This window comes from Balaenoptera ricei, chromosome 1 (assembly GCF_028023285.1).
Source record: "Balaenoptera ricei isolate mBalRic1 chromosome 1, mBalRic1.hap2, whole genome shotgun sequence".
Classification (NCBI taxonomy): domain Eukaryota; kingdom Metazoa; phylum Chordata; class Mammalia; order Artiodactyla; family Balaenopteridae; genus Balaenoptera; species Balaenoptera ricei.
Window position 1 is genome coordinate 165,151,859 of NC_082639.1, and position 13,052 is coordinate 165,164,910.

A 13,052-nucleotide genomic window follows, 5' to 3' on the forward strand; every position below is an offset into this window, starting at 1 on the left:
TGAACTTCTTAATACAACAGCTAGCAGTGAAATAATGACAGTAAATTTCTAGCCCTCACCTAGGTAATTACCTCAACTCCTTCCTCAGTTATCTCATGTAAATACAGTTCTGTTCCAGAAAGTTTCCCCATCGATTTTAAAACACAACCTCTTCTACTAATGAAGAAGTAATAAAGTACTAAAATACTTTCTGAGTCAACTGGAAAGCTTCAAATCTACACCTGACTTTTTTTTAACCCACTACAAAGTCCTTCAACTGTTGAATTTGTAATATTTCATTAAATAATACTAGCTTGCTTTTTATGGTAAGAGGAAATTCAGTATCAGAATTTTTCTATTGACCTTTAGTTCCTAGATAGAACTATGGCCACTTTCAGTTGCAAACACTATTTCAATCAGAAATTAGATTTTAAGCAAAACACTGAATTTGATTTAGAATTCAAGCCTTCTTTAGGCTGAAAGCCTGTATGGGGAAAACAGGCAAACTCAGCTTCTCTATTTCTCCATCTCGTTTTCCTCGTACCCCCACAAGCCAGTCTCTGGGTGAAGGACAAAACAGTTCTTATCTAGCTGGTACTGTTGTAATCCAGTTTTGCACTCTCTTGGCCTGACACACAGAACCCCCCATAGGATTTACAGGACCCAGTGCAAAACGGAAATGCTGGGTCCCTTGTTGCAAAATAATTAAGAATTTCAAGACAGCAAAGCAGAGGATTAAACCAAGTACAGGTCTCTGTGCACAGGTCTGCACAGGTCACTGGCCCATGAAGCTACTGATATGTGTTTAAGGTTGGCTCTCCAGGGTCTCTTTGGAGAGTTGCTTCTGGGCTTCTCTAATTGCAACCCCTACGATGTGGGTAATGCACCTTTTCTTTTAGCTGCCTACTCCTAATCACCCCTCAGCTCCTGTTTCCTCCGCCCTGTTGTATTCTCCCTACTGGAGAGTCATTTCACCCTCTGGCAGAAGGTCTCCTAGGCAGGACTCAAGATGGCTCCAGCCAGCTCCTTCTCTCCCATGGGACTTCACCTGGTCCTTGGGAAATACTCACATATCCTTTGCCCTGTAGGCCATTCTCTCCCTCTTGATTCTGCCACAGAAACAGTTGGGCAACCTGCTTCCCAATTTCTACAGAATCCCCTTATTGCAGGGAACAAACACATCCCAAGCTCTCACATGATCCCACGGAAGCCCATGGAAGCCCCCTGGCATAAGCTGAAGAAGCATCCTACATGCCCTCCCCACTGGAGTTGGTGAGCTCAACTTTCCCCAGTAAAATCCCTACATAAATCTCCTCTGTCTCAACTATTTTATATTCTTAAAGTGAATAAGAGCATTTGAGTTACAGAATAGGCTTTGAATTATTTTCTTCATGATAGTTACCTAACTTGAAATTTCATACTTTTTTGTATTGGGGGATTTCAGTTAAAACTTCATTTTTAAATTCCTATTAAAAAGCATATTCTCTCTGTGGTATAAATATTTTCTGTTTCTTATTTAGATGTGTGCTCACATGTATAAAAAAATTATTAGCTATTACCGAAAAATAATGTATTGAGGTTAATAGGTGTTCAAGGCACAAAATTAATTAAAATAGTATCTTCTCTACATATGCTTGTATTTCTGTTTGACAAATATGTGACAACAAATTGCCTTTTTCATACATTGTTATCCACATTAATGATATTAAATATTTAGATTCTTGCCTTTGGTTAATTTCTCAGAATTTTTTCTTAAAAAATTTGAACACTATGAAATTTTACGTCTAAAGAGCCTAAAAAATATAAATATGCCACAAAATCAAAAATAAAAATATAGAAGTACAATTTGTACTAAGAGTTGGTAACTTGGACTAAGTTTACATTGAGCCATGAAAGCCCTGTATACTGGCATGAATCTCAAATCAGATGGATTTTTTTAACAGTGTAAGGCTGCCTTGATTTTCCTTTAATGTCTGTGATTACCAAAAATGAGTTGCCTTCCTTTGTTCTATATCAAAGTATAAAAGATTCAGAAAATGATCGGGCTTTGGTGTCTAGTTTAAACTCCTTAACTTTATCTTGCTCCATTCAAAGTGCTATTGTGAGCCTTGAGTGTACAAGTCAGAGAAGGACAATTTACTAAACACGTCACACATGCCTACAGAAGGTTCTCATTCTATTTCTTCTCTAACGAAAAGTTACTTCCTTCTAGATGCCTGCTTCTAAGTATCTGAATTTACATAACATCAGAGTTACAGGATACCTAGAACTCTTGCTAATGAGCAAAAGCTTCTTTAGATGATTCATAAAGGAAAACTTATAAAGAATGGAGAAAAAGGCAAAGTCCCCAACTTTTGTTATTCTTTATGTACTTCCTCCTTAATGATGGGTTAGCATAACCTCTTTTTCTGAAATCTCCAGTCAGGGTTTCATAAAACTTATTTGCATGTTTGCCTAGTCCTACTGTCTTCCCTGCTAAAACGTTTTACACCTCAGATCATACAGTTCACATTTTAACATTCATTTCAACTTAATTCCATAAACACTTGTTGACTCTCTATACAAAGCTCTAGAGAGAGATATGAGTACAACCCAGTGCCTGCCTTCAAGATGTTCCATTCTATTAGGATACCAACATAAATAAGCAACAATACAAATAAGTGCAATAATAGAAACACATATAAAGGGATAAGAGAACACATCATGGAACAATTAACAGTGGGATGAGACAGACTAAGTCAGGTCAACCTAAAGAGAGAGAGGTTAATGACATTTTAGCTGAGCTTTAAAATGAGGTCAGGGAATTTCCTGGCGGTCCGGTGGTTAGGACTCTGTGCTTTTACTGCTGAGGGCCTGGGTTTGATCCATGGTCAGGGAATTAGGATCCCCCAAGCCACACGGCCCAGCCAAAAAAAATGTTTTAAATAAATAAAATGAGGTCAGAAATTGATAAGGCAGGAGGAGACATTCCAGGCAGTGAAAGGAACACAAAGAAAAGCAAGAGAGTACCATCAGGACCTCCAGGAAAAGAAAATGGGTACAGGGAAGGTTTCAGTGTCATGAAGGCATTTGAGCTGGGCTTGAAGTATAATCATGAGAAAAAATAAGAGTCTATATTCATGTAAGAGCAGTGGAGAGGGAGAAGAAGGAAGAATCTCCTGAGTAACTTCTGATGTAGAATCATCAGGGCAGAGTGATTAGATGGTGGGCAGAGGGGTAGTGAAAAGAAGAAGAATGAAGAATGATGTCCAGAATTATGCCCTCCTTGCCCTGTGAGGAGGAATGTGCGTGTGTGTGTGTGTGTGTGTGTGTGTGCATGCACACTATGGTTGTTATTGCTTATTTTGGGGTGGAGGGTTGTCAAGAGGCAAGGTTATGAGGGAGAAAAGACAAAATCAGCCATTTTTGACATTAAAATTGATGTACACCTATGAGACTTTCAGGTAGATACAGTAATAAACACAGTAGTTAACATGATTGAGTGCTTACTCTGTGTCAAGCCCTGTGCTAAGCACTCTACAGGAATTAGCTGATTTAATGTCAGAGGCATCTGAGGATATGAAAATATGGAGGTCTGACTAAAAGACTTTGTCTGAAGGTATAGGTCTGCATCAGATAGTGGGGTAAATGACATCAGGCAGCAGTGTGATGTAAAAACTGAACCTTGGTAAACACTAATACTTGACAGAAGGAATGGAGAAAAAAAAAATAGCCAAATGAGTAAGGAGAGAAACAGAAGTTATAAAAACCAAGGTAGAGAGAGTTTCAAAAAGGGGGATGTATTTGCCAGTGGAAATGCTGCAGAGGAGTTCAAATAAAAGAGAAAATTTGATAAGTTCCTACTGAATTTTACCACTGGGGAGTAAATGGTTACTTTTACGGAAGTAGTTTCATGGTGTAATGGCGATGAGAGCTTCACTGAGTTAATGAGAAAATGGCCAATTGAGGAAGAGGGGATAGTGGAGTGATGGGAATAGGAACTAATATTTATTGAAACCTACTATGAGCTAAGTAAGTTCTGTTCTGGCATTTTGCTTAAGTGTGGCAGGACGCTATCTTGAAATATTAACCATTGTTTTCTGGTTTCTGACTCCCCTAGCTCTTCCTTGCCATCTAGAGAACTAGAAGATCATTGCCTCAGGAAAGAGATGGCAGAGCAGACTGATGAGGAAAGGCTTCCTTTCCTGGCTTTTTAGTTTCAGAAGTCTAGCCCTCAGGGCAAAATGGAAATAACTCTAGGGCTTAAAACAGCAGACTTGGGAGAATATGTGGTGCCAAGAGCAAGGCCTCACTCACTCGATACCACCACCACCACTGGAAAGCTCCTCAGGCTAGCAGGAGGAAGAGAATACGGGAGTAGATGGCTGGGTTTCTGGGGAAGGGGCACCTTTACCCCCTGCCCCAGCCCAAGTGAGAAAATGAGTAAATAACTGGGTAACCTTCAAGATTCCAGAAAAAGAGAAAAGTTGTGTTTTGTTCCTTGTGAGAGCATGGATGGATGGAAGGACCAGAGGTTGACTCTTTCTTATGGTTAATGTAGGTATTCAGCCCCCACAGAACTTCCTGGGGCCCAGCATGACTTGGACAGCAACACAACAATTCCTGTGTTACCAGGATTTCTGAGATTTAGGCAGACATCTGAGATCCCCATGCTCAACTATGATGCAGGATTAGCACTGCAGTTCTAGCACATCAGCAAATGACACTGAAGGGACTAAGGGACAGCTCAGCAGCAAAGGGCAATTGAGATGACCGACATCTCAGAGGATGCCAGTGTGTACAACCAAGACCAATAACCCTTTCCCTTCTCGTGAACTGATACTGTGTAAGCCATTCTCCCCACTGCCTTCGCTCCAGAACTTCATCACAACCCCAGGCAGAAAGGAAGTTTCTAACCACCCAGCCAAATGGAGACTCAATATTGAAACACTTGAATTCAGTTCAGTTCTAGAAACACTTGAATTTGGGAAATTAAATTCATGACCACCATATCTATTCTATGATATTCAATTCTTAACCATCATTACAACTTCATTAAATAGGAATTGCCATTCTCACATTACAAGTGATGAAATAGATTCAGAGAGATTAAGGAATTTTTCTAGGCTAGCAAGGGACAAAGCCAGGGCTCACACCAAGGTCTGTTTTACACCAAAGCCAGTGTTCTTTCTACCAGACCACTTTGTATTTTCAAAAAGTTTGACAGAGAAGAAGAATAGTAGCCAGAAGGGGACCCAGGGTGATGAGACTTTTTGTTTTTTTTTAAGAATGAGAGAAATTAGACAGTATAAATGGGGAAAGGAAAAAGAGCTAGTTGAGGGAAAGACATTGAAAATGAAGGAAAAGGGATTATTTATCAAGGAATGATTCTAAAGCATATGGGAGATGAATAAAGATAAAGGGATAAACCTTGAATGGAAGGTAGGTACTTCTCCAAGGTAAGAGTGAACATGGAAAGGGTTTACACAGAAAGAGTTTTGTAGACAGGTGGGAAGATTTTGATGGCATCAGTGCTTCATGACATGAAGGAGGAAGGGCCAAGTGCAATACCTGTAGGATGCATGTAGGATGAAAACTGAATCATAACTTGCATTTTAGTGCCTTGAACAGAAGGTGGTATATGTCATGCATTTGATTGAGTTCCTTCAACACTGTAGTGGCATTATGCCCAGATTTGCAACCCGTCCTTTGAGGACTAAAGCAGACATTTCTCCAGCTGCTCAGAATGTTGGTCATTGACACTTCTTAATTCCCCTTCCCAGGAATTGTCCTCTACTGAGAGAGCAGGTTTACCCCAGATTACATCCCCTACCCAATGACTGTTCCGTCTGGGATGTAAGGTCTAGTCCCTTGCCTTAGTTCAGGAAGCCTATAGGACCATCCATATCCTCAGACCTCTCTACTGCTCCCCCAACACACACACACACACACACACACACACACACACACACACACACACACACACACAGGATTAACTGAGGTCTTCGTTGTGACTGTGCTGCACTTCACCCTCTGCCCAGTCCTGCTTCCTTCACTCCCCCGCAGGAATTCCCCGAAAACTTCCTGCAGGCACTTAACCCATTCTCAGGTCCCTCTGTATGGGGGACATGTCTGCTCCCCTCATGCCAAAAGAGGCCTACTCTGCAGGTGTGGCTTGGGGTTTTCTGGTTCTTGCGTGAAGTTTTAGCAAGCTCACTTGTCTGAAGGCCTAAATGCACATTTCCAACTTGTACTAATGTAAAGCTGCTATTTCTTTTCCAATGCCTATCTTTTGTATGTATTTTTCAGTTGGGATCCAAATTCACAAGGAGAGAGAGGAATTATTTTACTCTCTGAAAACTTGGAAGTGGTAAAGAAACACTATTTAGCGTTTGGGTGAGAAACAGCAAGAATGACAAGGAATGTGAAAAATAAACATGATGTGGAATCTAAGATTAAAAAAATGGTTCCAACATTTACAAAATGTCCATGAACTCTAGTCCTGTATACAAAGTTCCTACCGAAGAGAAGGAGTGAATCACAAAGGGAATCTACCCAGGCTCCCAGTCATTATATTTAGATCATTGTTTCTTATTCTCCAGATTTTTGGCTTAATTCAGAAGATTTATAAAGAACCAGGAATGTTGACTCTGTTACAAGGAAGAACTGCAGCAGCTTTTTGCTAAAATCAGTTTTACCATTACCTTAATTACATTTTATTACCAAAAGATAAGTACGCTAAATGGATCCACATATCAAAACATCTATTATAGGTTTGTAGAAGTGATGGTAAGGATGACACTATTTTTTATTAATGCCTATTTTAAAATTACTTTAATTTGACCCCATTTTACCCCAAATTACCCTTTGAGATGATTTTTCAGGCTTAGTCCCAAGTTAAGGATAGCTCTGAAACTTTTTCCATGGCAAGAAATTAAATTAGGTAAGATTTCATTTGTTTTGAGAATGAGCAAGATTCACAAACCTTTACACTTTAGACTGAGTGTTCCAAGAGTCATATTTTTACAGATTTTACATTTAATATAATTCTACTTCTGATATTCATTTTTGTTACTCTACAAGCTAACCAGAAGTAATAAGGTTTCAGGAGCTGGAAAGCATGTATTTGGCTTTTCTCATCTGTTTGGGTCAATGTTAGGATTTCTAAGGTACCATGAATGGTGGAGTTAATTATTGATGAAGTGAATCCACAAATTTGTTTGTTGCTTGCCAGTTGTATTGCTTATCTATAATGCTATTACCAGTTTTCTCTAAAGCATGAAGATTTCCTACAAAAATGGAAGCTATGCAGTTGTAATTTTTCACCTTTTATAAGATTATGGGGTGCAGGAAATGGGGGAACAGAGAGGCCTTCAACTTCTCCATCTTAGGGTAATATTCCTTGCCATCTATGAGGTGAAGAATGTATGAGATAACAGAATGGCTCTGTTCTCAGAGGTGATGATGGGTTTGCTCTGAGCTATCAACACTCATACCTGGGCCTCTTATGATCAATGACACACCATTTGGAGACGGCTGACTGGGGTTAATGGTGCAATCTGGTGGCTTTGGAACAGAGTTCTTCTCTATGTGAAACTAATTGGCCCATATGGGGATTAAACTGGTAACAGTGTCCTCATTTGTCAACCCATCTATTCAGCATTTGAATCTGGTTATGTTTGAGTACTTCCCACAATTCAACCAATGTATTTTCAGTTGATAATATAACCTCAGAAAGAGGAAGAGGTAATTGTTTAAAATATACAAGCTGTTTATCAACCCAAATCACTGTAAGAAAGTCATTATAAATTAAATAATAATTATCCTATTGCCAGTTATTCTTAATTGAATATCCCAAGCTGTGGGAAACAGAACAAGAGGTAAGTGTGCTTCTCATTAAGTAACTTATTCCATTGCAAATGCCAGAATTACTTTGAAAATTCTCCAGACATGCCTTCAGAGTACCCTCCTCACTGCCCAGGGACTGCTTAGAGGGTTACCATCCCAGCAACCCCAGCTCTTTCCCAAAACATTAGGTTTCAGACTGGGACCTAACCTTTTTCCTCACTTTCTTTTTCTTTGCTTCTATGCTCATCAGCTTTAATCCTGACCCCAGAGTACTTTTTATATCCATTTACCAATTACATGATTAATATGCTGACTTTGCGGGGGAAAAAAACACTCTTTGCCACAAAATAGAGGTCCATCCTTCTATAGAGACTTCCATTCACACTTTAGTTCAATTGAGGACATATCTTGACAATACAGCATACTTTTTAGATCAGCTTAGATTTTTCTCTCTCAATTTTCTTTTGATTAACCTGATGCCTTTCTCAATTCAACTGATGCTTAGTATCCAACTAACACAGATAAAAACAAGTCTCAAGTTGTCAAATTATGTTATAGTAGAGCCTGCAGCATAGTGGAAACAATAAAGTCAAACTAGTAAAAAAAAAACAGAGAGTGGACTTCCCTGGTAGCACAGTGGTTGTGAGTCCGGCTGCCAATGCAGGGGACACGGGTTCGAGCCCTGGTCCGGGAAGATCTCACATGCCGCAGAGCGGCTAAGCCCGTGTGCCACAACTACTGAGCCTGCACTCTAGAGCCCACGAGCCACAACTACTGAGCCCGCCTGCCGCAACTACTGAAGCCCGTGCGCCTAGAGCCCGTACTCCGCAATAAGAGAAGCCACCACAATGAGAAGCCCACGCACCGCAATGAAGAGTGGCCCCCACTTGCCACAACTGGAGAGAGCCCGCGCACAGCAATGAAGGCCCAACACAGCCAAAAATAAAATAAATAAATAAATAAAAATTTAAAAAAACAGAGAGTAAAATGTTTATTACTAGGGGATGGGGGGATAAGATAGATGTTATTTAAGGGTACAAACTTGCAAATAAGCCCTAGAGATCTAATGCACAGTATAATGAATATAGACAACAATATTGTACTATCTATGTGATGGGATAAATATCACTACAAAGGCTATGATATTACAGCATATAAATGTACCAAAGTAACACGTTGTACACCTTAAATTTGCACAATAAGTCAAGTTTATAAAATTTTAAAAAATAAAAGAGAAAAAACTAAGAAATTGAAAAAAAAAAAGAGGTTAAATAGGAGGCCCAGGGGGGATGGATAACAATGAGCCAGGTTGTCAAGGTGACCACATTTACATGCAGTAGAAGAGCATTTTCTTTACTTAAACCCTCAGTTAGAAGCTATCTTTTCCTGCCAAAAAGAATTTTAAAATAAGTGAACTTTAAGCAGTTATAGAAATAGCAAGTATTTCCCACAAAGAGTGATAAAGACCCAAACATAAGAAAGTAACAGAGCAGTGTGGTCCAATAAGAGTGTGAGACAAAGAAGAGCGTCAGCAGAACCTTGACAAAGAGAGAAGAGTTATGTGTACTGGACTAAAAAACAAACTTATTTTAGCCCTAATGGCTGAGAGTTTTCACCAGCTCCTTAGTGAAGAGAAATTGGAATTTAACCTCAAAATACTAATGTTCGTTTTTATAGGACTATTTATATCTGCTTAAGTTAACATTCGGTTCTCTTATTATCCTAAAAAATTCTTAACTAAAAGGACTGCTGAGATGAATATATGTATAGGATACATGCTACCTTATTGTAGCAATCAAAATTCTAATTCCAAGAGGAGACAAAATCAGCTCAATGCTTCGCTCAGAAAAGAATGTATTTTAGTTAGAGTGTACAACATACTATATTTGCGTGAGAAACAGTGAAAGAGAGAGAAAGATTGAACTAATATGTGCAAAATGAAGAGTGCTCATAGGACTTTCTTTTTAGTCATGTGTTGATTATTTATCTTCATTTCTTAACTTGTGAAACATAATATTTTTGCAGAAAGTACTTAAAACATATGTATAGATTGCCCAATGATTTTAAAGCAAACACCTATGTCACTACCATCCAGATCCAAAAAAGAGAACATAAGCAGCAACCTTGAATCCAGTGTGCTTTTCCCCAACCATAGTCCCCTCCCTCAATAGCAACCACTTTTAGACTTCTGTGGTTTTCATTATAGTGTTTCCTCCAATTTGTCAGTCCATAAATAAGGTTGTTTTCGTTTGACTTTCTCCTTGTTCTCAGTATTATATATTTAAAATTCATACATATTGTTGTGAGCAGCTTTATTTTTCATTTTTACTGCTGTATAATATTTCATTGTGTGAATATATCATGATTTTTTAAGGAGTTTATCTTTTTCATTTAAACTTTCAAATTTAATGACATAAGGTTTTTAAAAACAATATCTTCTTATTTCTTTTTAATGTCTGAAGAATCTGTAATATCATCTTTTTCATTCCAGATATTGGTTTATTTTTTCTCTCTGTCTCTCGCTCTCTTGGTTGATTCTCACCAGAAGTTTGCCAATTTTACCAACATTTAAAATTCATTAGTTGCTGCTCTCTTTCTAATTTTCTATTTTCTAATGTTTTGGGGGTTTATTTTGCTGTTCTTTTTCTAACTTTTGAGATAGATAATGAACTCATTAATTTTCAGCCTTTATTCTTTTCCAATTATGTGTATAAGGTTACACACTTTTCTCTAAAGACTTCTTTAGTGGTGTCTCATATGTCTGAGATGTGATCTTTTCATTATATTTTAGTTCAAAATAATTTTTATTTGTGTTCTGATTTTTTTCTTAGAATTGTATTTAATTCCAAAAAATATGTGAACATACTTTGTATGATTTCAATCCTTTACAAATTATTCAGACTTGTATTTTGTCCTAGCTTTTGCTCAGTTTTTGTAAATGTTCCACATATGCACTTGAAAAAAGTATGTATTCTGCAGTTGTTGGGTGTTATACCATATACATATCTTTATATGTCCATATACATAAATCTTTAAAAATCATGATGTTAAAATCTTTTATATTTTTACTGATTTCTTTGGTCTCCATAGTCTATCAATTACTGAGAAAGGTATATTAAAATTTCCCATTATGATGTGGATTTATCTATTTTTCTTGAAGTTTTGTCAATTTCTGATTTATATATTTTCAGTCTATGCTATTGGAAACATACAAATTTAGAATTCTTATAGCTTCCCTATGAATTGAACCTTTTATCATTATGAGGAGACCCTCTTAATCTCTAATAATGCTTTTGACCATAATGTCTATTTTGTGTCATATTAAAGCAATCACTCTTTCTCTATACACACATATACCTATATGTATATAATAATGCATATATGTATATACTATGTAAATACGTATACACATATACATGTGTATATACAAGATATATACACATGTATATGTGTGTGTGTGTGTAAAGCTACACCAGTTTTCCTTTGGGTAGTAGTTACATGATTTTTTTCATCCTTTTACTTTGAATCTTTCTTTAAACCTTTCTGTATTCTTACACTTTGTATGGATTTTTAAAAACGAAATCTGACAATTTTGTCTTTTAACCAGATAATATAGCAGTTAGTTCATTTACATTTCATATAACAATTCACAAAACTGGGTTTTTTTAAGATCTATTATCCTATTTGATGGTTTCTGTTTGTTCTGCCTACTGTCTGTAGCTTAATAAGAAGCTCCCTCAGCAGATCCTAGCTCAGTGGAAGGACATAATGCAGATGAGATCCAGAGGCTCCCATTCAATAAGGCCATGTTCTTGACCAGGAAGTTCTCACAGTTGCAGAGTTGAACTGGTGTCCCCTGCCTCCTTCCAAGTCCCTCATAAACATATAGAATTGCATAGCACAGGGCCCTCTGGAGCTCGGCTTCTCAAGCTTGCCTCTCTATGGGATAATGAGAAATGGGGCCTGGAGGGTATTTTCAGCTGCTCCATGCCTTCAAGTTTCCCTAAAAAACCTGACTTTAAATTTATGTCCTGTCATGCTAGTGGTATATGTGTGCATGCTGCTTTGCCCAACACCTTTCTTACTTTCCTTTTGAATGATTACATTTTATCTTTTTTTTTTCTTTTTTGGTCTTCTATTGATTTGGCAATTACTTTCTTTGTCTATTATTTTCGTAATTACTTTAGAAATTACAATATGCAAAGTTAACATATCAATGTCTGAGTTTCCTCAATACCTTTACCCTCCTCCTGGAGTGATAGCAGGAACAACAACAAAAAATGCTTGAACTCAATTCCCCCCACACCTACCAAGTTAATATATTTTATATATTTTTGCAGTTGTGCATCTTAAATATCTTTTGAAAAATATCCCTGAGACATTATTATTAATGTTTATACAATCAATGATTATTTTATTTAACCAAATATTTACCATTTTCTTTTCTCTCCATTCCTTTGTGTGCATCTTGAATCATCCTTCTTCCAAAAGCATATTCTTTAGCACAGTGTTTCTTAAACTATTTGTGGTGTAGGACTTTTTTTTTTTTCTTTTAATCATCACAGACTAATTTTTTTAAGTACAATAATATGAATTAAATTAAGCGTGACAGGACTCCCCTGGTGGCACAGTGGTTAAGAATCCGCCTGCCAAGGCAGAGGAAAAGGGTTCGAGCCCTGGTCTGGGAAGATCCCACATGCCACAGAGCAACTAGGCCTGTGTGCCACAGCTACTGAGCCTGCGCTCTAGAGCCCACGAGCCACAACTACTGAGCCCGTGTGCCACAACTACTGAAGCCCGCGCGCCTAGAGCCCATCCTCCGCAACAAAGACAAGCCACCGCTATGAGAAGCCCGAGCACTGCAACGAAGAGTAGCCCCAGCTCATGGTAACTAGAGAAAGCCTGCACTCAGCAACAAAGACCCAATGCAGCCAAAAAATAAATAAACAAATAAATAAAGTTATTTAAAAATAAATAAATAAATAAAGTGTGACAATTAAATGAAGAAAACAGAGATGAAATACAAGCCCCACATTTTCATTATTAGATTCAAGAGTCATAAAAGTACTCTGTCAAATTGCTGTACATAATGCTTACTCCTAGTTCCTGGACTTCTTTCATCTGGACGAGTAGCCAAAGCTCACAGACTGGCATTAATCTGTAGACCTCACTTAGAGTGACACTGCTTTCACATTCTCCTTAGTGAGGACGTACCTGCTGGTAATGTACTCTCAGTTTTTATGTGT